The 27,709-nt window shown below is 45.2% G+C and overlaps 1 long non-coding RNA gene across 3 annotated transcripts in view; it reads right to left on the bottom strand.

Annotated features, from left to right (window-relative positions):
* The window catches only part of LOC103540841 (uncharacterized), a 636,750-nt gene that overhangs the window by 88,578 nt on the left and 520,463 nt on the right, over window positions 1-27,709 (bottom strand). Inside the window, exon 1 of one of the 3 annotated variants that reach the window (XR_011528273.1) lies at window positions 26,297-26,531. The exons of the other annotated variants lie outside the window; for them this stretch is intronic. This is a non-coding gene — a long non-coding RNA (uncharacterized lncRNA). Of the gene's footprint in view, window positions 1-26,296; window positions 26,532-27,709 lie in introns of those variants that run through there. 3 annotated transcript variants of the gene reach the window in all.

The raw sequence follows: 27,709 nt of genomic DNA, 5'->3' as shown, positions 1-27,709 counted from the left end.
TATCTACCAGGCCTCTGCCAAGCTCTGTTCTTGGGTTACTTCATTCAATTCATCTTCACAAGAACCCATGAGGTAGGTATTATCATTATGCTCATTTTACAAAAGAGGAAACAAAGGCCCAGCAAGATTAAGTAATTTCCCTATGATCACACAGCTAGTAAGTGGTGGAGAGGAGATTCAAATCCAGATTGCTCCTTCTCTTCCTAACTATACAAATCTACATCATGAGTCATCATCTTGCGTTTATTTAGTTTTTAAGGGTGATTTGGACCCTGAAATCTTTACATATAAAAATATACACTCTATAAAGGCTTTTGGGGGTTTTCTTAGTTTTTCCTGCCTGTAATTTTCATTTTCCTTTCTTATTTCTCAAGTTCTATTGTTGACTCATACCACACACATTATGAAATATTATGAAGTACGTATGAAGTAACCTACGTGGTTACCTAGACCAGTCTTCCTAGCTGTATGACCCTAGGAAACATCACTTCAAGAAGCTCATTGAGACCCCGGAGATTGCAAAGATTAGCACGCGGTAGGTCCATCACACCACACGCGCGTGCTGGGGCATGGGAGTGCAAACACGACAGGTACTAGCTCCTGTGGCTGCAGGTGTGTGGACTTTGCTCACCAGTAACTTCCCAGAAAGAGAGTCCTTTTTCATCCTGAAATTGCCACCCAGGCCTGCTAACTGGCCACGGCTCAGTGTCTATTCTGGAGCAAAGGGAACCAAGTCGGGCAACAAATAGCCAGGTGGGTGGGGCTCTGTGTTGGTGGCTGGTTTTCTTGGCTGTATATATTCTAATTAGATTTAGCACATTTATAAAATAACCACTCGTATGGATAAAATGTGAAACCCCCACACATACAATTTACCATGCATCAATGACAAAAAAACACATGGTAAATACATTATAATTATTGGTTAAGATAAAACAGAGACAGTTCTCTCTTTCTAAGTGCTCATTTCACTGTAAAACGTTTAATAAATAATTATATTGCAGTTGCGTCTTCTCCTTAATGGCTTATTAAACAGTAATAAAGTGATCAACAACTGGTCCAGACAAGACTTAAAAACACCTTGCAAACACTTTGTAATGTATTTTCTGCATAAACTGGTGATGAACTATCAATATTCTTAAAACATCAATACACATTAGCAGTACATTTACTCCCCGTTTTTAGCCTTTTCCATTCTGTTCCAAAAAAAGCTTATTCAAGACACTTATAATCAGATGCACAACCTTTAGAACAAACGAGCTGAGAGTCGCGTCTTTGGCATCCATCTGAGCGTCTCATAATACTGTACATTTCCAGTCTTGTTTTGCTTTTGCCTGAATTGAAGCCAAAAAGCTTTCAAAAACCTGCGTTCACCAAAAACAGAGTAAACTGCCAAGGCATAAATTGAATTCTAAAGATTAACTGCAGCTCTAGCCATTGTGAGCTTTTATTGTCTTTGTTTGCTTAAAAAAAAATGGATTTATGGTCTGAAATGTGGAATGCCTGCATACTAACATTTTACAAATTTTACCCACTTTATAAATATGACATTTTTCTTACTTGTCTAAGATTTTTATTAAACTATTTTGTTTCCTGTAGGATGCAAGTGGCACCCCTATTTTTTAAAATGATTATTGGCTTTTACTAAAATTACCGACTGTGCCAGTTGTACCGAGATTTGTGTGCTCTTCCTCCCCCACCCCCAACCCCAGTGGGGCCAAGTGAGTGCAGGCAGGGGGAGTATGTTCAGCTGGTTCCCAGAAGAGCAGGAAGCTGCTGCTTCGTGTACACAGGCAGCACACCAGTGCGGGTGTAGACCCTGAATTTCTACTTGTTCTCCACTTGCAATTTGGTGGGTCCAGTCTCACAAGTTGTACGTGCTGTTAGCCCTTTATAAGTTAAAACGCCCCTAGGCAAACCTCTTCAAGGCCACATTACACACGTGGCCAGTTCCGTCCTGAAGATAACCGCCCCCCCCCACACACACACACACTACGGCCCGCCCTCGAGTTAGTTCTCTCTGTTCCTGGAGCTCTCACAGATTCCTAGTAATACAACTACTATTTTAAAATCCTTACTCATCATCTAATTTAGCAATTTCCAAAGTGTGGTACATGGGCACCTGGGGAACCCTATAACCTTTATAAAGAATCCCAAGTTCCAAACTGTTTTTGTGATAATGCAAGATGGTATTTGCCCTTTCACTGTGTGGAGACTTGCACTGATGGTGCAGAATCAATGGTGGGTGAGCTGCTGGGGTGTGAGCCCAGATCAAGGTGGTGGCACCAACTGTGCTGGGAGTCATGGTGTGCTTCACTGTCATGTGTTCACAGGGAAAAATAATAATGCCAGCTGTACTTAAGAATGTCCTGGACGATGGCGTAAAAATGACTGATCTTACTAGATCTTGACCCTTGAGCATTTGTCCTTTCAGGGTTCTGTGTGATGAAATGGGATGTATGCACACTGATGTGTGACAGTTGTCTCAGCCAGGACCCCGTCAAGTTGTGTGAGTTGCAAGCTAAACTAGCCACTTTTGAAAAAATTCATGGCTCATCATCTTTACTTGAAAGAACACCTCACAGACAAACTATGGAATTGAACCTGAATATTTGGTGAAAGTGAAAGAAGCGATCTGTCACTTCAAGGAAAATAATGGCAGTATTTGCTGCCAAGGACAACATTTGACTTTCAAATGGAAGTTCACATTTTTGAAAATTTGCATCTACCACTATGAGCTTAACAGCTTTCCAATTCTTAAAGGCTCTTCTGATGAATCAGTGGTGATATTAATGAATGAAATTTTTGGATATAGTATAATGAAATGTTCCGACTGCACAACTCTGTGAACCAATATTTCCCAAATGGCCGATGCATGATGGCATAAAATCATGACTAGGTAAAAGATTCATTCAAAGTGCAAGATAAACCAATGGACTTAAATGTAAAATACTACAAAATGTTCACTGAGATGTCTTCAGATTCTATAGTGCAATTAACCTCTTGTCACATTTTGGTGTAGTAACAAAGAGGAATATCCACAACTGTTTAAAAGGCTACCAAAATGCTCCTCTTTTCTCCAGCTACGCATCTGTGTAAGGCCCTATTTTTTCACGTATTTCAAACAAAACAGCATATAGCAACAGATTGAATGTGAAGCAGCTACGAGAATCCAGCTGTCTACTATTAAGCTTGACTTAAAATAGTGCCACTCATCTCATTAAAATGCTTTTCTTTTCTTGGAAATACAGTTATTTTTCAAAGAATAGGTTAAAAAGTAATGTTTATTTATCATTTTAATTTTATATAATTATTTTTAAACAACTAATAAATATTCTAAAATTTATCAGTGTTAATTTGTAATATGGTAAATGTTTATAGGTATAACTCAGATTCGCAAAGGCTCTTAGGTCTTCTCTATCTTCGAAGAGTGTGCTGTGGCCTGGAGACTGAAACGTTTAAGGACAGCTGCTCAGATACGACTGAGCTATGAGCCCACAAACCTGAGGTGCTGCAAGTGCATTTTACTGTCTTGACATTGAGGCTGGCGAAGAATTAAATTAATTGGCAGCCAACTTCAATTTCCCTTACCTCCATCTCAGAAAAGAATGTTTAAAAACACTGTATTTTGTTGTGTCATAAAATAATGATCATTGGTGGCAGCTCAGTTTTGATCTTGAGTTGGCTTCCGAGAGCATCGGCTAGGGTGTCCCCACTGGATAAAATTGAAGCTGGTTTTAATGAAAGATTACACTAATGTTTCATTAAAGTTAGTTGGGAGAGTGGGGGTTGCTGACATTAAAAAGTCAAATTCAGAAGTCACTTGTTGGCAATGTGGAGAAATGGTTCCCCGTGGGATTACTGCCTCCTTCAGCTGTAGGCAAGTGAGAAAGAAATGACCCTCCAGGAAAGGGAGTCTCTTTCCCACTCTTTGCACAGGTATCATGTTTCTAGCACTGGCCCATGGTTCCCAGACCATTTCCTGCTGCTGGCTAAGCAGTCTCTGCACGAGTTTGAGCTATGCACACCCTTGTCTTGACTGCATTTACAGAAGAAGCTCAAAGTTGCCTCTGTGAACACTGGCTCATTGAACCAATGAGATCCTCAAATCTCTCAAATCTTCAAAAACAAAACAAAACAACAATCTACAATAACAAAAGCTATCTGCTCCAGTGGAAGGCACGATTCCTTGAATTAAATTATTATTCCATTGTGCATACAAGCACACGCATTTGTAGACATGCGTATTCATAAAGAGACACGTTGAAATCTCGCAGGCCATCTGAGAGTGTTACAGAAGTGCATAATTCTGCAAGACTTTAGTTTTGTAGTAGTAAATTTTGAAGTCAATACTCATTAACAAGAAAGGAAAAAAAAATCAAAAAAGGTGAGACAATCTTCTGAGAGCATAAATACCTTCACTCAATTTGAACTCTCTTCACGGTACGGGTCCCAAGTTCGGCACATGTTTTTAGAGTGTGTTTCTGATAGAATGCTCTTAAAAATGAAAATGTTTTAGTGCTCCCACCGAGTTCATAATTTTCAAATGTTAATAATCTCACTAATTTTAGCTCAAAAATTCTTTACACTTCATAGGATTTCCTTTTTCATCGAGGTCTTCCCATGTGTTCCAAGTTAATTCTCTGATGTTTTATAGGGAAGAAAAAAATGACTCAATAATGTTATATGAAGATATCTAAACCAAACAGAAGTTAAAATTTATCAGAAACATATTTTCAATATGACCCTGGGATGTGCAAAATCTAAGTTTTTATCTCTAAGTGGCAATGGCCTTGGCTAAGTGGAACATGTGGAGAAAACTGTCCTGTTTTTCCAGACACTGGTATTACAGGCCCCTCTGAGACTTACAGTGGGGGGCGGGGGGTCTGCACATGGACATCCCTCTGCCCACGAAGGAAGACAGACTTGAATGTATTTGCAAAGTTGTGTCCTCGATAATCAAGAGCTGTTATCATAATCCTTTTCTTCTTGTGTAAAACCATGGACATTGCTGAAGTAACATGTGAGAATGTTGTCACGTGCTGAAGACAAAGAATGCAAAAGTGTGGAGTTATTTACCCATTTCATTAGGTCATTAGGTGCTGGTGGGCTGGGGTGGAGATCCTTACCTATTGTTCCCCACGGACAAGCCCCACGATACTCCACCACGTTTGTGTGTGTGTGTGTGTGTGTGTGTGTGTGTGTGTGTGTAGTTGTGCCTGCTTCCTTATTTAGATGAATACGACTGGTGAAAGAGTATCTGAGAGTGGATGCACACAGCCTATGTACCACATTGAGTAAGAACTGGAGAAATTTTAATTTTAACTTAAGTTTGGTATATTTTGGTGACAGCTAATTTCAAGCTCCAAATTAGCAGGGTTCATATTTTACAAAATTGCAATCTGTGCTTTAAAAAGAAAACCAACAAATGCATAATGGAGGATAACACCTAAAAATTAAATTAATCCTTACACCTCTTGTCACGTATTTCCAAAGGCCATGGCAAAAGCATTGGCTAAAGAATGAGAAGACATGGATGTGAAATCTGGAATTGTTAGCTGTATGTAACCTTAAGCAAATTACTTACGGTCTCTGACTCAGTTTAGGCATTTGTTTATTGGCATTAACAACACCTACTTTTAAGTTTGACTCATAGATTAAAAGGAATAACGTAGTAAAGGGTCTCCACAGTAGGGGCATTCGTTCACGTATGCATTCGACGTTGACTGAGTGCCTGTGGTGTGCTGGGAATTTTGTTAGTTGCTCAGAATACAGCCCTATGTGGCATAGATATTAATCCCTCTGTGTTAACTCCTTCTCAGAGCCAACCACGGTGACAGAAGCTTTCCTGAAGCTGTAGCTACGAGCTCATGTGTTACTGGTGGAATTTATAAGTCCTCTTTCTTTAAACAAGTGTGGGAAGAAAAGGCTTGAATCCTTAGAAGATTTTGCTTGAGAATCAGTGCTGGTTCTTAAACAGGGTAGAGTCTGTAGCTCAAGCGCCCATGAAGAAAAGACGGCGTCCAGAAGTCAAGGGGAACCTGTGACATGAGGCCACCCCTCCGTGGCTGGTGTATAATTATCTTAAGACAGGACTATTTTGAGCCCAGAGAAGCTCTCGCCACGTAGATTATGTTGTGGCAAGAATCCCCAAATTTCTCCAATGTCTCTAAAGCGTTCTTCATTCATCTCTTCTTTCTTCATTTGTTTGTCATTATTGGTGGCTGGCACCCTGCAGGATTCTAGAAGCATGGGGGTTTGATGTTAACGAACCAGATTGACTGTTTTTCAGGAAAATTAGCAGCCTCACTCTCCTTTGTGTTCTTGAACGAAGGGCCCGATGTTGCCTTTTTTACTCTTGTCTCCATTTACGATCATCTGTGCCAAGAACAGCCAAATAACAAGGAACAGATTGTAATGGGGTGCTTTGGGCTTCAAGCAATGGAAGACTCCAATTTAACCATCTTCAATAACAAGAACTTGTTTTTCATTTTAATCTCAGATGAAAAAGCCTCAAAGAAGCTTGGTGCCTGGGTTTTAATGGGGTGAACAGGGCCAGGTTCTTTCTCTCTTTCCTTCCCGTCACCTTCAGGGTGTCCTCTGGTCTTCAGGCCAGTTCTTCTCACGATTGCTTCCACCCCAGCATCACATTCAAACACGACCACGTTCTCCCTTGACCGTGTCCCAGGGAAGAAGAGGACATATTTTCCCATGTGTCTCATTTTGTGAGAGCAGAAATCACAATCAGAAGCCCCTCAGCAGACTTCCCTTCGCCTTCTGTCAGCTGGAAGTTGTCACAGGTTATGCCTCACCCTTCTCTGTCAGGGCTCAGATGCCCACAACCCTTTGGTGGCTCCTCAGGCCGTGACTGGACCCCTTTCCCTGGAAGCATGTGATCAAAGGGAAGGGGGTGGAGACTTGAGGAGAATCTGGATTTCAGTGAAAAGGGGGAAGAAAAAGCATGTGTGAATGGCTGTTGGGTAGGCAACTGATAATGTCCACTACAGAGAGAGAAAACAGGGGCAGAGCCCATATCAGCTTCCCCGCTTTTTCAAATTCAGGAAGGAATCAGCAGACGTTGGGGAAGCTCCAGCTGGATACGCGTTCCGTCTTCTTTGGTGTATCTATCATTGGATCTTTGATCCCCAGTGGGTCCCCACCCCCCAGAGCAGGCTTGTTCCCTTTCCTCGGCCCCTGCTTCTCATCTCCAGGGCCTCCCGCCAGGGCTCTGGGCCTCCGTTATTAGGAAAGGAAGTGACTTTACTAAGCAAGAACAGGGTTCCTCCACTAATCATTCCTTCAGTGTGAGTTATAAGAAGATGCCAAAAGTGGGCTCAAGGATCCTTTTTCCCTTATGTCTCTACAGATGCTGCAGAGCTGATGTTGCCAACTTGAATGCATTTATCGGCATCAACTATCCAGAGAGAACCAAGAACCTGTTAGTGTGAAGTAAAGCTGAAAGGAGGAGCGGGCGGTGCCCCTAAGGGGTTTCTCCACCACCAGTGTGAGCGGGGAGAAGAAGAGAGCTGCTCTGGCTGAGTGCTCGCTGTGCTCCTCAGTGCCGGACAGGAGGGGGCTGAACAAGAAGCCGGAGTCAGACAGTGAAGGAAGATTAGACAGTCTTATCAATTCCAAGAAGAAATAAAAATTGTAGCGTTAAATTTAATCCGGTATGAATGGCTCAGGGAGATGACTGATTTTAAAGGTAGGCAACGTGATTTTCAATATTCATTCCTTATACGTGTATAATGAATTAATGGATGATTTTCAAATAAAAGATGATATAAAATAAAAAGCAAAGCTCTCAATAAAGCAACCTGAAATATTGTCTTTTCTGGAAGTCTTATTTTTTAAAAACCACATCATTTTGATCAAATACAGCTTATGAAAAATAAGCAAATCTTACTGGGTCTTAAATAAAAAGCAATTTGGATTTCATGATAAATTGTAGAAAACCAAGATACAGTGATATGTGCAATATAAAATTTATTACTCGGCTCACAAAAGCAGAAAAAAATTCAATGGTATGTTAATTATTTGAAGATTTTTCTTTACGACTTTATATCATCAGAACAAATTGATCCTGTAGTAGATAGAAGGGCATAACGTTTAAACGTTTATATGTACCGAAAAATAGAACCCATATTTTATAGATAAACTAAAGGTACCTTGGTTTCTCTTCAACTGAGTTTAGGTGAATATACCATAAATAGAGAGAAACACATTAAATAGAAAAAGAAAGAACAAAAATACTTGTGCGTAAAATGCACATAAGTATGTCAAGGTCAGGATTTGTTTTATGCTACGTACTGTATACAGTTAAGTGGAAGAAAATGGAATGACATTGCTGCAGCCAGTTCCTGTGAAAATAGTACTTACAAGTGTTTCCAGCAGTCAGTGTACATTAATCCCCGCTCCCATCAGTTAATTCCATCACCCTTTAAGACAGACGTATAATGTAATTAGAGATTTGAACAGTTCACAGCCAGATCACTTAAAGTAACATGGTTAATGGGCTCTAGAAGTTCTGCCTCTAATATTGCCAGTGTTATAACTTCTAATTACCTGAATAATTAGGGCTCTGTCTCCCGTGATTGAGGTCGCAGCTCAGAACACTAATGGGTATAGTGGAGGTCTGGTGTGAGGCGTGTTTTGATGTTCTCGTCGAGTTGCTTAGGGTCGGAAGGAGCTATTTGCCCTTGGAAACCTGGCGGTTGCTACGAGGTGGCCTGGGCATCCTCACCAATGGCTTTAATGCTGCCTCTGCCACTGCTGTTTTCATTCAAGAGAGAATGTACAAACTCTATTCACTAAAGACTACTCATGAAATGCAAATGTGGCACCTATGGATGAAATTTCCTGAATTTCAATTGAATTGCCCCCATTGCTAGTACTACAAAATAACAGTATACACTTGGATGTCAAATCTAGTGGGATTGAAATTAAAAGGCACCAAAATTTCTTTCACGTGCGGTTAAGATCTGCTGTTAATTGACAAAGGTGAGAGATTTGGAAGTAAATGGGGGAAAATGAGAAGGATCTTGCTGCTCTGTTGAGAGTCGTATGAGAGCATGCGGACGGGGGGCTGTGCCTAGTAATTTTATATAAATCTATTTGAACAGAACAGAAAAAAACAGGTGAGAAAGAACATTTTCGGGATAAAAGTTGTATTTATAATACCAACTTAGAAAGTGTGGTTCTCGGAGCAGTACCCGAGGAAGACAGGCCATTGGCACCTGTGTCTGGGAATGCTGTCGCAGTCGTGAGCCTCCCTGACCCCTTGGCCCAAGGCGGCTCCCTGTCCCCACAGCCATTTCCTGTCTCTGGTGGAGGCGCTTGCACCCCGTGATCTTGCATTACTGTCGTTTGTACGTCTACGGCTTCTACTCCCACTGTGAGTCCCTTGAAAATAGGCTGCAGAGCTACGTGATCTGTGCATCTCTAGTTTAGCTGGTGCCTTCCACAGAGCCAGACACACATAACACACATTGAGTTAATAAGCGAGCCCACAGTTGGATGAATCAGCAAAGAGGAAAATCCTGACAAATTTGATGAGGCGGTAATGCCAATCTGTTCACTGAGCGATAGGTTTAGGGTTTATTCACTCACTCTGCTAGGGGATTTTCTAATATTTAAAAGGTGAGCAGCAGAAATTAAGTTAATTCATCCAAGAACAATGAATTTGTTTATAATTGAACTTTTGAGCAGACCTCAAAGGTATATGGCCAAACTCTAAAGATATATTCAATCGAAGAAATAGTGTTTCTTTTGCAACTGTCATCCCCAAAAGGATTGCAGCCTCCAGCCCAGATGTCCCCAAATTTGGTTCAAATGATAGTGCCCTGGGAAGGTAGGCTGCTCCTTCTAGCACGGGATGTATTGAATTCTATCCTACAAACCCAGAAACCCTAGAAAATGCCTACAATATGTTGGATTTACTGTGTCATCTAATTTAATCTTCCCAATATTCCTACAAGACAGGTACCTCCATTTTCATTTTCCAGCTGCAGGAAGTGATGCATCGAGCTTGGATCTAGCTTACTCCAAATGCTATAATGTGACACACACGTTCCTAAAAATCGTGTGAAAACCACAGAGCTTTATGGAAAAAAGGGGTTAGAGATGTAACGCTCAAAAATCTCATGAGTGACACATTCGAGAAAAAGGTGGGAACTTAATAAAACTGTAATACAGCTTTTCACGTGGTGAATGGAGGCGAGAGAATGTGACAGTGTTCACAGCACTTGGAGTGGCTGGATGACAGCTTGGTCATGAGGGGACGGTAACTGGCCGAGTCGTGTCACATTTACATGATGGGGGAACATTCATGAAGAAATGGCCTGCATATCAGCAGGAATGAAGATCCTGAATTTGGGATGTAGGTGGTGTTACGGGCTGAACTGTGTTCCCCCAAAATTCATATGTCCGAGTCCTGATCCCTGGTGCCTTCAAATGTGACCTTACTTGAGAATAGGGTTGTTGCAGATGTATTTAGTTAGGATGAGATCTTTAGGGTGGGCCCTAATCCAAGATGACAGGAGTCCTTATAAAAAGGGGAAATTTGGACACATAGACAGACACAGAGGGAAGATGATGTCAAGACACAAGGAGAAGACAGCTGTCCACGAGCCAAGGAGAGAGGCCTGGACAGACCCTCCCTCAGGGTCTCAGGAGGAACCAACCCTGCCAACACCTTGATCTTGGACTTCCAACCTCCAGACTTTGAGAGAGTCCGTTTCTGCTGTTCAAGCCCCCGACTGTGGTGCATGGCTACGACAGGCCCAGGAAATGACTCCAGGTATGAAGCAGACCCAACACCAATTTTTGGGGAGCCGTCCTCCCACATTTACAGGGCGGGAGAAAGGAGAGTCAGCGATGGAGAATGGTTTCCAAGGGGAAGGCTCTCAAGGCACCAGGGAAGCTGATGGGAGAGGAAGCTGAAAGAGGAGGAGGCGTCGGGGGCATGGGTTGCTTAGGGGCTGAGGAGCACACCTCCTGAGAAAGGGCCCCAGGTTGCACAGGGGCGTGAAGGAAATCTGGATTTTATTCCATAAGCGATGTGGAACACTTTGCGGGCATTTGGTGAAGAAAGAGCCGACACAATGAAAGCAGGAATTTAGGAAGATGAGTTTGCAGGGATGTGCAGGACAGACCAGAGCAGACAGAGCTGGGACCAGGCTGGAAGGTGATGAAGGAGGCAGAGACAAACCAGCAGGCTTACACCATGGATGGTGGAGGAAAGGGGTTGCCCCGGCAGAGACGAGTTATGACTCGGATCACTCGCATGAGAATATCATGACACAGGCAATGAGATCAGACAGGAGCGGGCCCTCCCTCACTGATCATGGCGCTGTCTTCAAAGCGTGAGTCTCAGAGCATCCACGTGGATGAGAACGATGAGGAAGAGAGAAAGCACTCTGGCATGGAACGCTGTTTTCAAATGTCAGGAGAATTTCTGGAGAGCATATCTTATTTCCTAGTTGACAGACATAAAATAAGGAATATATTTTCTGTGGGTGAAAAACCCCTTCGGACCCTGAATTTCTAGTAACCATAGATTATAGGACCGCTAATTCACAGGAACATTGGTCAGCTGTATCTGGAAGCGTTTTCTCAGCACTCTCAGGAATTTCTATCAATTCTCAGCATCAAAGGCTTCTCCCTCTGGACGTTTCCAGCCTTCTGCCTACTGTGAGAATGTCTGCCTTAGCTGGGACACTCCACTCCTAGCTTCTTTAAAAGTGATCCCCCCACTTGTGGACATCTGGGTTAGGAGATTCTCCGAGCCTCTGGAGGCCGGGACCAGGCGGGTGCGGGAGTGACCACACAGGGCTCTGAGCCTTACTTCCAGCCAACAGAGGATCTGGACTTCTTGCCTTTGGACTTCCAAGTAAGATCTTGCTTGAGTGGAGGGGTCTGTGGCTTAAAAAAGAGTTTGAAAACTGCCTGTATTAGGACATGATGATATCTATTTATATTATAAAAGGATTTTACACATAAAACATTTCCACGGGGTTTTAGATAAAAGCTGGCTTGCTGGTGAGAAGCAGAGATGCAGTGAGGCCCTTCTAGAGAGAAGGTTTGGTGGTGTGGTCACCGTGAAGGTTTAGGGGCCAGGTGACTGGAGCAGAACTGGGCAGGGGCAGCCTGGGGACAGGGCCTCTCTCTTGTCTTCAGGCCTGCAGCTCTTTCTCATGGTCTCTCTTTCATTATACCCACCTCCCACCAGGGAGGGATGAATTAAGCAGAAGAGATGAGCTACCCCTGGTACCCCTATCCTATGCCATACCTTCTGCCACATTTTTGACCGGTAATTTGTCCACTCACAGTTCTGACCTCCCACTGGCCCTTTTAGCATTCTGACCTCTAATTGGTCCACTCATGTTTTTGACCTCTAATTGGTCTATTCACATTTCCTACCTGTGATTTGTGCATTCACGTTTCTGACCTCCCACTGGTCCATTTACTTTTCTGACCTCTTATTGGTCCCTTCATATATTTGACCTTTAATTGGTCCATCCGTGTTTCTGATCTGTGATTGGTCCACTCACATTTCTGACCTCCCACTGACTCATTTCCTCCAGCACCCAGGACCTCATCCTACTCTGGTAGCCCAATGCCATGCACCAAGGGGGCACCCTCTTGGGATGTACACAACCCCAAATCCACTTCACCCCTAGAAATTTCCATCTCCTCAGTTGCCTGGTCTCTGGCAGTTGGACAGCAATCCCATTGTCAAGTCAGGAAAGCCAATGGAATGAGATGAGAGGCTCAATCATTATAAGGTTGAAGGATGAGCCTGAGCCGGGTGACAGACTCAACTCTGCCTTGAGGACAGATGGGGACAGTCCTGGTTAGAGCTTCTGAAACAGAGGCAGCACTCTTGGAACCTCTGGGAAACTGGCACCTGCTTTGTAGGCCTATCGTGGGGAGACTGGACCAGATTGCTCTGCAGGGGTGAGGCCTGCCCCCTGGGCAATAGAGGTGCCTGGCCTCTTCCTGCGCAGCCTTGCCCTGCCCTCCAGGTCCCCCCTCCCCAGATTGATGAGGGTGGCCAGGCAGGGGTTAGGGGTTGAAAATTGGGTTTTACCACCATTCTTGTTGTCACAGAGTTTACTGAGTTTTGAATAACTGATAAGTTTAGATATTTGCATTTTTAAAGTATGCTCTTTAACCAAAAAGTCCCTGAAACTGATGGAATATGTTGAGGAGGCCTTCATTCTAAGCGTTCTTCAGCTACTCTGGGGCAACTTCAGCTGCTGCAGAAGAACAAGGGCTAAGCTGCTGGGACCACAATCGAAAGATAGCCCACACCCAGAGTAAGAGGGATCTCACCACTATTTTCAGCGTCTAGCAGATTTAGGTGACGGAGGGAATGTAGCCAGCATCTGCCACATGAGACGTTTCACTTTAAAGATTCCTTAACTCCACAGCTTCAATTAGTTAACCAGATCACTGCCCTGCCTTATTCAGTGAATTGAAAATTCAGTTAAACATCTTGTTTTTATGATGTCTGAACTTATTATGGCAAAATCATATTAGCAAAGGGCATGAGATTTATTGACCATTAATCTACTTCCCTAGGCTTTTTCATGCTCTTCCCAAAATGGTGTCATGCACGGCTTTTAATTCATAGGTCAAAGCCTGAACTCAGACCACATCTGTAACGACCTAAATGGAGAATATTGAATGCTTGTTTGGAGGAATTGAGATGAGAGTGTCTTGGACTAACGGGCACAGGAGACCTTCCCTGAGCTCCCAATTCTGCGTGACTATTGATTTTCTCATATGAACAAAAGTAATCATGTTTATAGACTCGGGGAACTCACATGGCCGAGCATGGGAACGAGAGCGCTTTCTCCAATACTTGGGTGTCAGTTCACAGCCGTGTGGTCTTCATGTGCCCTGCCTTACATACTCAGTTTTTAAAAATTATTTTCTTCAGGACAGCAACTGTTTTCACGCTGTTTCATTTTCTCGCATCCTGCATTTCACGCTCAGGAAAGTTTCGCTGATTGATCCATCCCTTTGTATCGAAGGACAATGCTGGAAGGACGGGTCGTGGACACCCCAGACGTTGTCTTTCCACCTGTACTCACATGAGCCTCAGACACACAGATCTAAAGCCATATCAGGACAGTCAGTCTTTTAGGTACTTCTGCCACCCAGACTCACAGCTGACCCCAAATTTCTCCTCCAAAGAACGCCATCTCCCTCCTCCCAGTCAAGCACTCCCGGCTGGAGACTGCCTGCTTTTGTCTCCCAGGATTCTCGTTTTGCCACATTAAAGACCCTGAAGAGCATGATTACAACCGCACTGAAGCATCTGGGGGTCTTCACTGCTACCCCTTGCTCTTTGCACGTGCTGCTGAAGGTGAGTGCTGTGGGCGTGACTTCAACACAGGCATCACTTCTCAGGCATTACTTCTGGGTGGCGATTTTTCCTCTTGCCATTTATTAATCATTCTGAGGTTTTCATAGGTGATGAAGATAAAAAGTGCTTCAGAAGCTGGACGTGGTGCTCTCTGATGGCCATCTCAGCAGTAGAGATGACAGCTCCGAGCCTACAGTTGCTGGCACTTGACACAGGAACGGGTTATCTCGGGACCCATGAACTCAAACACAACCACCTGTTGACTCCCAAGTTCACCCTTGGGCAGCCGACTTTGCTTTTAGTACCTGCCAGAAGCCAGATTTGGTGATGATTTCACGTGCTTTGATGGGCGCAGTGAACTCAGGGCCCTGGATAAAGATGTACATGTGATTTTCGTGCAGTTTGAATACAAAGGAAAGGAAGTATGTGCCGTACTGATAGCTGCTGAGTGAGCCTGGACTGTCCAGCTTGCTTGTCTAGGCGACGAGTCCAGTGCTCACTAAGCTACACAATCAGAGTGTCCCTTTCAATTGAGAGATTCACACTGAGAACACCTAACACAGGTGTATAAGACATCGTCGTTCCTGAACATCTGAATGCAGAACAGCCGGAATACCTGAGTCATGTTCATTGAAACTCACTTTGACCACAACTACTGTTTAAAATTTTTTGACAATAAGTCTCAGGGACCATCGCGTGCCAACCTCTTTCTGTGGCTAACGAGTTTGTCCCAGCCAACTGTTTCCAACCCTGTGACTCCTTTTGGGACCAAAAGATGGTCCTGAGAACCAGCAAAAGGAAGCCAGGCGTGCAGGTGGACACGGCGGTTTCCCTCCAGATGCCCTGGGCCAGCGGCCTGAGAACAGTTGTGGAGGCTGAGTCTGGGCAGCCGGAGGTTTCCAGCGGGGCTGCTGGTCAGGAAGCTGGGCTGAATCTGAGTGGACACCGCAGACAACAGTTACACTGCCGTCCACAGTTGGAAACAATGATCCAATTCTTCTAAACCGTTTTTTTAGTTCAATCCCTGGAGACTGTCCTTCTTTTAAGAGAAAAAGAGAATGACTCTCTTCAGACAATCAGTATGCTGAACTTTCATCTGGAGGGGAGCTAGTCAATCCTTGACACAAGCGGCCTCATAACGGCCCAGGCTAACACCTACTGAGGACTTACGAGCTGCCGGGCCCTGTGCTAAGTTCATTATATGCATCATCTTGTTTGTCCCTCACAACCACCCTGGGACATCCCCATTTTACAGACGAGGAAAATGAGACGTAGAGAGATTAAACAGCTTGCCTGAGGGCACAGGGCCTGGAAACGGCAGAACTGGAGTTCCAGGCTGCGCGGTGGAAGCACACACCAGTCTCTCGTGTGGCACTGTTTTGTACTGGTGGATATAGACTGAGATCTTTCCTCTTCGATTACATTATAAACCTACATATGCAGTTTTCACATATGTAGTATATAGATAGGTGCTTTAATTAATGAATGAATTGGCTGAACTCGCAATTTGAGAGCTAATTTGATCTTCTATTGAGTTGTTTTCTTTCCTATGTAAGTAAGGATCTGATTAAAGATTATTCACTTCCATCACAAAGTAGGAATGTGAGCATAAGTAGGAATGTGAGGACCTTTGTCCGGTGGTACCCTTTAATATATACAGACCATCAGGGGTGACTCCATCATATTTTTGATCCAAGATGAAGAATACGATTACCCTCTTTATTGAAGTCTGTATGTTTATATAAAATTATTAAAATTCAACAGGCTAAGAATAAATGGAAGCCCACTGTGGGTATTTTCTTCTACCAGCTATTTTCAGGACAGGATCAGCCAGCTGTGAGCTTAGGTTCTAGCAGGTGATATAAAGTTCCATCACAGTGGTATAAACCCACTCTGTCCTGAAGGACATTGACTCTATCATATCCGAAGGAGAAGCCATGAAGAGTTTGGGCTCCTTCACTGACAATGCTTTGCCTCCAGCTTTCTCGTCTTGGGACATAATTCTGGAAAACACACAGTTATCATGAATGCCAGGAAAGCTAATCCTAGAAGGATTCATGTTTTCTCTTATTATTTTTAGCTTCCTTGTTTGGTACACTCAAGCAGCCCACAGAGGACATCACAGAGAGCCAGGACCTTGAGCTGGAGCTACTGACCCAAAGTGGGGCTCACCGAAGAACGGACAGGTGGAAGATTTTGGCGGCAGCGCACATTTTTAATAGGAAACAGATCAGGCTCAGCCGAATGAACAGGTACTGTTCCCTGGGGCTTTGGGTTACCATGCAGACTTTCGCAGTTACTCTGATCACTTCTGCTGTGATTGTGCCTTTGAAGGTACATCAAACAAATATATAGCAGTTATCACACTCCCATCTAACCCACGAGTTCTAGGAAAACTATCTGTCAGTATTTCCTTCTTATACACTTTTGCCGGTAAAACAAGGCCAGAGATAGAAATCATTTTTATTTAGTGGTAAACATATGCTTAGCACCTAATGGTTCAATTTCCTTTGACACAAGATTTTAGCGCACTGACTAATCTGAAAGCCATTGTCATACTGTCTGCCTTGGAGTTAATAATATTGCCCATTGATCCTGCAGGTAACAGGGATGGGAAGTTTCCATAATGCAGCAGTCCCTTTGTCCCCACGCACCAGTCACTAAAGCTGATAGACCTCTTGTGGTCTGGCATACTTGAAGAGCTTTCTTCCGCAAAGCATCTTATTATTGCTACAGTTTTTAACCAAGGCTGAAAAATGAGGGATGTGCGTGTGTATAAGTGTGAATCAAAAGGTGTCCAGAGAGACTGAGCTCCTCTCCACCCGCAAATCTCTCTTCCATTCACCCTGCCGCAGCGTCTAAAATGGCCTCGGTAGCTGCTGGCTGTGTGACCGTGGGCAAGCTGCTCCTCTAAGCCGAGCTCCCTCATCAGTAACTGAGAGTAATGGCAGCAGCTGCTCCAGGGCGCTATGGAGAGAGGCACAGGAGAGAATGCCGTATCCCCAAACTCGCTCAGTTGTTACCAACGACAAAGGTGCTTTTGAAAAACACGTGTTTTCCGGCCCTTCCTGTAGGGGTGTTAATTTAGAAGGTCTTAGACAGTGTGCGTTTAGCAAGCGCTGTGGAGCAATTCTAGTCTGGAGACGCACTAGGGGAGCAAAGCTTTCCGCACAGGAGGTTCTCAGGAGATGGAGCCAGGAGTCTGCGAACATGGATGACATGTGGCCCTAGTCCCTGCCAGGCACTCAGTGGGAGCTGGGGAGCTGACCACCCCCCGAGGAGATGGACCTCAGCTAAGCTAGGTTCTGATGGCGGAAAGATGCTGGGAAAAATGTGGATAACAGGGCTCCGGAGAAGGAAGGTAAGACTGGGATGGGAGTTTGGGAGCTCACCGAGTGTCGGGTGGGCCCCTGATCTGCAGCTGCTGCCAGGGGGTGGACAGACCCTTCAGTGAGAGGCGGGAAATGCTGAGGACAAGCTCCCCTACTGCTCCAGAATCCTCCCACTTAGAGCCGCATGTTGAGAGTCACCTGTCCCTTACACCCAGAGCCGTGGTTCTCACCCTGGCTGCCCATTAGTATCACCTGAGGGGCCTTCCCTGCACGCTGGGGCCTCCACCCGGAGGGTCCGGCTTAATGGGCCAGGGTCAGGCCCGCATCTGACGTTGCTCAGAAGCTCCCTGGAGGTTTGCCGGTGGACAATCCCCGCCCTGGAGCCCACACGAAATGGAAACTTCAAAGTCGCTGACCTAGTTCTCAAGCTCGACCCAGTTCTCTGGTTGATCTGGGTTCTGTGTGGCTCCTGATGTCCAGTCTCTACCTCTGTCCAATCGTCCATTTCTACCGTACCACCCGCAAGGTGGATTCCCTTAGTCAGAAATACAGCAAGGTGGCCAAGTCGTTTCAGGAGAAAAGTAACAACAAGTCACCAAGTATTTTTGTGATAAAGCAGAAGGCTGGAACAGCAGCCACTGTCACTGGGCTTGTAGGATGAGCCTGAGGCTTGCTGGGCTTTGATTGGGGCTGTTCAGAAGGCGGTGAAGAGCTGTAAAGCGTGGTGACTTCTCCTGTTACGTTTCTTTGGGAAATTTACCCTTTCTGCTCTTTCATGGGTTGAACTGTGTCCCTCCGAAATTTCTACGTTAATGTCCTAACCCCGAGTGCCTCAGGATGTGACCTGATTTGGAAATAGCATCTTTGCTGATGTAATGGGTTAAGACGAGGTCATGCTGGAGTAGGGTGGGCCCTAATCCTGGGACTGGTGTCCTTATCAGAAGAGACCGAGAGACACAGACACAGGGAGAAGATGGCACGTGCTGACGGAGACAGAGATCAAGGTGACGCTTCTGCAAGCCAAGGAATGCCAGAGATTGCCTGCAAACAGCCGGGAGCTGGGCAGAGGCACAGCCTCAGAAGAAACCAGCCCTGCCAACACCTTGATCTCGGACTTCCAGCCCCCAGAACTGTCAGAGGACAAGTTTCTGTTGTTTAAGCTGCCCACGTTACGGGCCTTTGCAGCGGCAGCCCTGGAAAACTAACACGTGCTCTCGCTCACTGCCTATCTTTATTTATATTTTTCTTTTTTTCAAATCTTTACGCTTTGATCAACACAGAAAAGTAAGAAGACCGATGCTGTGGCTGTACAGACGATCGGCTTGACTGGATTGGGTTAAATGTACATGGTTCAATAAGACGAATAAGATTTTTTTTGCACGGATCTGAATTTAATTAACCAGTTAGAAGACAGGGTTTCTTTCCAGTTAGTTTTTGTGAGTGGGAGCAGGAATAGCCAGGCAATAACAGTCACAGCAAGTGGAAGACAGCCGCCCGAGTGAGCACTGGGCTGGGCTCGTAGTTTTGGAAATATTGTGTGTGTTTGTGTATCTGTGTGTACAAACATGCACACACATGCATCACATGTTACATAGCATATATATCATATGTATCACTCAGCACGACTATTAAACCCTAACGTTACCCCAGTGACCAAGCTTTCATTACGTCTTCATTTTACCAATGAGTGAAACACACAGAGAAAACAGAGAAGTTTAGCAACTGGGCTGGGGCTCCGCAGGCGCAAGCTCTCTCATTGGTGGAAGAAATCAGAGTAGGAGACTTGATCACTCCTTCTCTGGCCATGAGCCCTGTGAGGCCACATATGGCACCAGTGCAGGCAGGGCTGTGCAGAGATCAGATTCAACCTTGGTCATTTGCAGAAGGACTGGAGCTCGAGGACGTTGACCCAGATGCCAGCTTGGGGCTGGGACCCAGGCCAGGCCTGCCCTGGGCCCTCGCTGCTGGTGGGCATCTCTGTTCACCTGGGGAAACCTCAGTTTTGAGACCATATGGGAAAGCAGAGGGAGAACACGGATGCGTGTGATGGTTAAATGAGAGTTTTCTAGATGGACAGTTAAGCCTTTCTTAGAACGTGGCTGCGGGGCATGGGCTGCTACTTGTTGACCCTTCTCTCCCATTCCTCTTCATTCCGCTCCAGTCCCTTCCTTGTCCCACTCCAGGAGCTCAGGGAAGGGATCTAGCCCCTTCCACCAGGCTTCCACACGGTGTTTATTTACGTGTACCGGCTTATTCTACCCCAATGGCAATCCCCACCCACCTCCACAGAACACCGGAAATTCCTTGGAGCTGAAACTCCAGTCAGGAGGGCACAGCACAGCCAGTCCTCTCGTCTCCTCCCCACTCCCACCAGCACGAGGTCCTCTGGACTCAGAGGCTGGGGCTGGGATCGGTCAGCAATCAGAAAAGGCTGTTAGAGAAGAAATCATAAAAATCCAGAGCTACACCTGGAGTCGTTTAACTTGAAACCTAAACATATCTGAGGCAGGGCTGAGGGTGCTGGCTGGCTTCAAGTCCTCTTTCCCGCAGAGACAGCATCTATCTTCACGCATCTTCTACATTTCTTTAAACTGAAACAATTAATTAGAACCACTTGCAAAGCAATCTGAATCTAGAATCTTAGGTTCCAATGATTTTCCCTAATAACTGACACTGGTCTCACCCATATGTAATTCTATATTTTTAAAAGCGACTTGCTTTTATCTAGTCTTTCCAGAATACTCAATTACGTTTTCATAGGAAAAGACCTTTTTTTTTTTGCAGTCATATTTCAGCAACTCACATAATATTTAGTTGAATTACAAATTACACAAGCAGTTGCAAGCGGTGTAAAAGGGTTTTGGAGACAACACAAGCACATCTTGCAGGAGTGCGTCTGTGCGCTGTGCCGGGGGAATGGGGAGGGTTCTTGGGGCACGTTGGTTAAGCTGAGGAGGGTTTTAGAGGGCTCGCTCTGGCTGTCGACACCCTTGGGGTGGACCCCATTCTCCTTCGTTCTGAAGCTCCACTCCGCTTTTAGATCCTACCTCCCTCAATCCATCCCATTCAAAGATGGCGCTGGGGGATTGGGAGGCTGGTCACAAGGTACAGGCTTTCAGCTATAACATGAACGAGGTCTGAGGATCGGATGGGAAACATGGTGGCTGTAGTTGATAATGCTGTGCTACATAACTGAAATTTGTTAACAGAATAGAACTTAGAGTTCTCACAAAAAATTAATAAACAAGAAATATGTGGTGTTAATTAATTAGACAGTAGAACCCTTTCTCAATGTGTAGGCATATCAAGTCATCACAACGCACATTTTACATATCTTAGAATTTTATTTGTCGATTATACCTCAATAAAGCTGAAAAAAAAGATGGCAGCGGTCAGCAGGACCGTTGACTACTTTCTCCCCACTGCCACTGAGGAAATAGAAGGTCACCTACACATTTTGGATGTTTCCTCATTCCTTATTCATTCAGTCCTTTACTGAATCCTTGAACAGAGTCAGCTGATTTTAATTCCAGGTACAAATTATTGCCACCAAGAATTCTTGCCAAGGGCAAGCAAGATCTCTGTCACGGATCATTCTGAGGAAAGAACAAATGGCTTCGTTGGAATTCCTTGTACTTTATTTGGCAAGAAATGCTCAAATCGGATTTGTGGGAATGAGTGTAAAGTTCATTAAACTGGAACCTAAGATTCCCCGTCATGGTAAATCCGTGGACTGAAGAAGGGAGTCACTGACCACAGTGCACTTCCTAACCTACAACTGGAGCTGACGGTGCTCACCCACACCCCGTCTCTCTTTACCCCCTTTTTCTTTTGTTATGGTAAAATATATATAACACACGGTTTGCCGTTTTTTATGTATGCAATGTAGTGGGATTAATTACATTCCCAACATTGCGCAACCATCACCACTATCTATTTCCAAACTTTTTCCATCATCCTAAACAGAAACTCTGCATCCGTGAAGCAATGACGCTCATTGTTCCAGCCCCCAACCCCTCATTTCCTTTTTAGCTCTTGGTTTGGGTGAGCCAGCATAGGCTCTCCTTTTCACAAATCTCAATTTGACCATATATTTAAGAAAGACATAAATGCTCCTTGTTTTTGTGGAAGTTAACACCAAAGCACACTCATTGTATATGTAGGTCTTACGCAATAAATGAATTCATGAAAATTATCTACCTAGACTTATTTAAATCAAACAATGTTAACGTTATCTGGTAAAAGTTGGGTGGGGTGGGAGATGGGAGTGATATGGGAGATAACTGATAGTTTAAAGATATTGCATGTATTTTGCGAATTTAGATTTTACATCTTGGATTTTCCTAAAGCAAAATTCCTATGTATCGTTCCAAACCTTTTATATCTAGGAAAAATCATCATCATTTTCCTTTGGTATAAAGTACTTTATCTTATAACCAGTAAGTATATTTGACAAATTGTAGCTCAGCTAAATACGTTGCCATCTTAAATTCTTTCTACATCAGTAGACCCCCTCAAATCCTGCCAGCCCCTTCATGGCGGTTCCACAGTATTCAGAACTGATTTATTCTCGGTGGGAGAGAGTTTCTTCACGTACCCTCCAGAAATATTAACAATTTGAGAATATCGAGTAAAAGCCAATGAAAAAATAAATATTTCTGGAATTGTATTAGCTGTTATCAAAACAATAAGAACAGTGATAAATGTTGTAGAGATCGAGCACTAGAGATTTTTAAGAAATTCACTACACGCCAATCTTTGAAAGCGACAACTAATAAAAGCAAACATCTTTAAAAGCAAATAAGTACTTTTAAAAGTATAATTTCTTTTAGCTTGTGCAGTGATTTTTCAAAACATTTCTCATAACACAAAAGCCCATTTCAGGGTGTACGCACTCCATCAGACCTTGAGAAGGGAGAGGGACATGGGCTTCTTTATCATGAGGAAGAGACCAAGGTGGCCATAATCCTGAAGCGTACACAGTGCGACACAGCGAATTCTCGAAGGCGCTCAGAAACGGCGCGGATGCCGGGAGCAGAGAGCGCTTCCACAGCGTAATCCCACTGATACGGTGTTCTTTGCAAAAGGCTGTGAGGTCTTGGCCTAATAAGCATAATCTCATTACACTGCAAATAAAAGTTTCCTATTTATCTCCAGATTTCAAATGAATCTAATAAGGCTTATGATACAGTCACCCAATACCCTAATCATATTTCTGCCTATCTAAAAGCAATCAGTAATTGTGTTACAGCAGAACGTGCTGACAATACCTCTGACACAGAAAGGAGAATGAGAGCCCAGCTGTACTAATTAAATTAAATGCTAGGCTGATGGAATACATTTGCTGAAGCCGGGAGAGTATGGGTGCAGAATTAATAAGCATTACGGCTTAGAGCTGGAGATGATATCATAATGGATGCAAGGTTTTGATGTTGAGAGCCTCATTCAGATTCAATGTACCATAATGTACGGATCCGACAGCTGCTTAGAGAGGTGCAGAGCCTTGAACAAATTGCACAGGAACTTTCTCGTTTTTATGTTCCTCTCCAAGGGACGTAGCATCTTGCACCACCCCCGCACCCGACAAACTGCCCAGGCCAGGTACCAGGAGCCTGGTAGGGCCTCTGCAATTTACTGTCTCAGCCAGCGTTCCCCTCTCCTCCCCATCGCTCCTTCTCCCTCCCGGTTCTGAAACTTTTGTGTCCGTCTCTCTACACTCGCTTGTGGATTAAAAATATTGCACAACAGGCCAGCAAGAGATCATTTTAGAATTGGATTTTTCTACAAGGCGTTTTCTCGATTCTCCTAAGAAAGACCAGGGCGCGCAGCGAACGAGGGAGGAATGGGTAACCCAGTGGTGTGGCCGGCCCCATGGGAGCGGCCGGGCTGGGGGCTGAGCGAGAGGCGGACAGGCAGAGCCGCCTCCCGTTGGCGGGGACCGCCCCTCAGCCAAGCTGGGCCGGCCCGCGATGCCAGCACAGCACAATCTCCAGCTCATAAATTAGCTGCGCTATCTCGCCGGCTGCAGTGCGACGCTGCTGTGCCAGCCGCCGGCCAGGATTCATTATCATGAGAATTTTGACAGGATATTAAATTTACTAATCCTGAACTTTCCGGACTGACCCTAACTGGGAACAGACGATGCTGATGTCTGCCGGGAAAACACTTTCTCTGTTTTCTTTCTTCCTTCTGCCTTTTATTCTTCGGCAATTCCGCACGTCCCCTTTATACTCGCCACCTAGTCTCCCTCAAGTGCCACCAACATTTCAGGCTCCTGGTCACTTGTCCCCCCCGATGAGCAAACTCTCCCAAAGGTAATGCAAAGGGGACACCACACTCCCCTCCCTCAGTGAGTACCCATTTAGAAATACCAAATTATACCTGGCCCACCATTCTGAACAGACCTGATGGACTGGTAGGTAACTGATGAGTTTGGAGGATGAAGGCGATGGCATGTCCGCCATGTCATACAGTTGCATCGTCACGCACACGATTTTGACACATGCGGACAAACCAGCATGCTGGACACAGAGTATACTCCATCCTACACTCACACACATGCACATGTGCACACCCACACGCACACGTGCTTCCTTGCCCTGATGTCAGTTTGTACCACCTTAGTCACCCGTAATGCATCCCAGAAACACTCAGATCCACACTGATTCCATCTGTTAAAATTTTGGGAAGACCAACACACGTTCATCTTGTTTTGAGTTCCCGGCCTCTCTCTGCACATTCTCACTGCCCTGCGCAGTCAGACGCTGCACATATGTTGTGACAGCAACTGTTAGTCTTTGTTTATTCCTCTGTAAATAAACTGCATCAGACCCCACGAATATTTTTAGAAAGTTTCGAGCATCACAGCAGAAGCCGGCATCTCGCCCATTCATAAGCTTCCTGTGCTTCAGAAAAACAAAATGCACCACAGACTTCCACTGACATTCTGCCAGTGTGATCTCTAAATAATTCAGCATTAAAATCTGGTCAGCTCTCCTACCTCCCCGAAAAACTCCTGCAAACACAGTGCCAATTAAGTTGCTGAAAACAGCAGATTTCCACTGATACTCTACAGATAAAGCTGACCATTAAATGGCAATTTAACATCCCAGGCAGCAGGAGCTGCTGACAGCCTCTAAAGCTTGTAATCTCATTTAACCCCCTCCTGTCAGGAGCTGGCCCACCCCTTTAGCATAATGCCGCCAAATTAGACCTGACATGGCAACAAGAGAAAGAAAAACCTCTTTAGCTTAAAAGTCAGGCCACAGTGGGCAACCCTGACCTTCAGCATCCCCCACTCGCCCACTCTGTTCTCCGGGGACCCCGGAGACATTTATCCTGAGAGAGGAGGAGCGAGTAGGACAGAGGATGTAGGGCAGGGGGAGGCCCAGCCACAAGGCACTTGGATTTCCCTGGGGGCAAATTACAGAGAATTTTCCTAGACAATGGAAGAAAATTTCACCTGGGCTTTTTCAAGTCTTTCTTTGGTAATAAAAGATGAACCCCGATGGTTCCGTTCAAACTCTTTTGGCTCAATATTTCCCTTTGCCTGCGGTGGCCTCTGACTTCGAAGCCAGGGGACGCCTCTGTTGGAACACAGAGTCCCCCCTCCGTGCCTGAGACGCCGTGCATTTTAGATGAGGTCATCTTAGCTGGTGGCTGGAGTCTTCAAAGCCATCTCTTGGAACTGGCATTTACTGGAGCTCTGTTTTCATAAGGAAATCGGGCCGCCTCTGAGGTCCCTGACAACGAGCCTCTGGCCTCCATCTTTCCCACCAATTCCACTTATTTTGTTAAGAGTGGGCACGAGCAAACGGGGGCGGGGGGATGGGGGTCCCAGCACGGACACTGGAAGACGGTGCCCACAGCCTCCACAGCAGTCTTTCCAAGTCCACTCGGAGTTACTTTTAGAGAAAGAGCGTCACCACATTCGTCTCTTACTGACGGTTATAAACCAGATTTTTAACCAAAATGACTCCAAGGTGCACTTTATTTCAGAATAAATTTGTTTCTTAAAAAAAAATAATGTTATTAATTTAAAGGAGCTTCCTTCCCAAGTATAAAGTTTTTGTTTTTTTCTCCTGAAAAAGTAAAAATGTTTTCAGGTCAAAAGTTAGAGGGACATCTTCTGAAGTTCGTCCTTATGTCTCCAGTGCATCTTTGCACCTTAAAAAGACCGGAAACAACACGACACTCGAAAATTCTCTCCTCTCTTCTCCCTCTGCCGGAATTTCAAAAATAGATTGTGACTGCGCAAATCGAAAACTTCTAAAAGTCCAGGTAGAGCTTAAGAGAGAGAGACAGAGAGATAGAGAGAGGAAGAGAGAGAGAGACAGAGACAGAGACAGAGACAGGGACAGGGAGCGAGAGGGAGCTGCTTCTGCACCTGAGTGACTCACGCTCAGTCTTTGGGAAGCGGATCAGCGAGCAGATGAATAAATTATGCCTCACAAAAAGGAGAGAAAAGCCAAGACGCTCTCGAGGGAGGCTTCTGGACCTCCAGAGCGGCCAGCTGCTCGGCTTTGCGGGGGCGCCCCAGCCTGCCCCTCGCCCCTGGGCTTCCGCTGCCCCGGCGCCTCCTGGAACTCACCTGTTTGGCTCCCAGGGGCCACGCAGCAGGAAGCACGCTCAGCACCTCTAGAAACGGCAGCCCTCCGCGCTGGTCCATTACCTGCTGCCGAGGCCAGCCCTTGGGTGCTGCTGGCCAACTCACATCTGAAGGCCCCCCCAGGTTTTTTTCTCTTTGACCCAAGTTAGCTGAAATCACTAGCAGAAACCGCCTCAATGTTTATTTCGACTTCCCGGGGCTGCCGCGGAGTGAAGTCCTGCCTGCCCGAGCCTTTCTGCGATGGAGGGGTTTATTTAATTTGTCAGTATAATGGGAGCGGCTGAATGAGAGACAGAGAATGCAGTGTGGTATAAAAGAAACAAAGGCTAAAAGTACCACTATTTTGATTCCCTTTTTAAAATTACTTCCAAAGTGTGGTATCTATTGTGAAGAATAATGCTGAACAAAGCACAGTGTCTTGGCAATATTCACAGAGCTTATTCACCCACAGCCAGCTCTGCCTGTACATTCAGAGGTAGAATACACTTATAAATGATGTATTGGAAGGACTATGGCTCCCATTGTGTCCCCAGTGTAAACAAAAAGGCAGACAGGAGCTGAATGGCATATGGGCAGCGAGGCCACGCTGGATGCAACCATCCCCCAGTTCTGGGGGGAAAACTGAAATCAGCTAAAACCCCACAGACTCAGCGTGATGAAGGCTCAGCCGACGAGCACCCCCACTTTCTCCTCTTCACCCATCACCCCCGATTTGGACCTAGAATGTTTTCTTGGGAGGTATTGGCGAGAATGCGCCAGCCTACACTCCCAGGTGGAAGGTGCACCTTAACTCTTCTGGCAATTTCCAGAATCTTCCACTTGGAGGACACCAGTCTCCCCATCCATAACAGTTTCCATAAGTTCCAGCAAACTTGAGGATGGCCTCCACGTGCCCCGTGCAGGGGCTGGGAGTGCTTTCCATGGCAGCCGTTGGGTCTCTACATCCTGCTATGGGCAGGCACGGCTGTTTTGTTTAATCTTTCATGTCAGCAGCTGAGCTTTCTTTAGGAAAATGACTCCACCGCATTTGTGAGAAAAGGGCCCTGCTGGTTATATACTGTAGACTTCTGCTTCCCCTGCCAATTTGAGGAAAAAGCACTTTCTGAATATTGGTTTTCTTCTGGTAAAACAGTTTTAGACACTCATGCCCCAAGGGAAACCCACTTGGCGCTTTGACTGTGGTTCCTGTCCCGTTACAGGGACAGGCAGAGGTCGTGTCTCCCATGGAATGTTCCGAGCTGGAATTCTGGAGGGCCGCATCAGACAGCATGCTTGTCCTTGGGCTGTGCGTGTGTGGTCTCACCCGACACCACCATCCCCACTCGAGGAACGACCGCACCCAAGGTCTAACCAGGTCCTGCTCAGAATTGAGCTATCTTTGCAAATATGTCAAAG

The sequence above is a fragment of the Equus przewalskii genome, chromosome 16, assembly GCF_037783145.1.
Source record: "Equus przewalskii isolate Varuska chromosome 16, EquPr2, whole genome shotgun sequence".
Lineage (NCBI taxonomy): Eukaryota > Metazoa > Chordata > Mammalia > Perissodactyla > Equidae > Equus > Equus przewalskii.
Note: the sequence above shows the minus strand (reverse complement) of the source record. Positions and strands in the feature narration are given on the sequence as shown.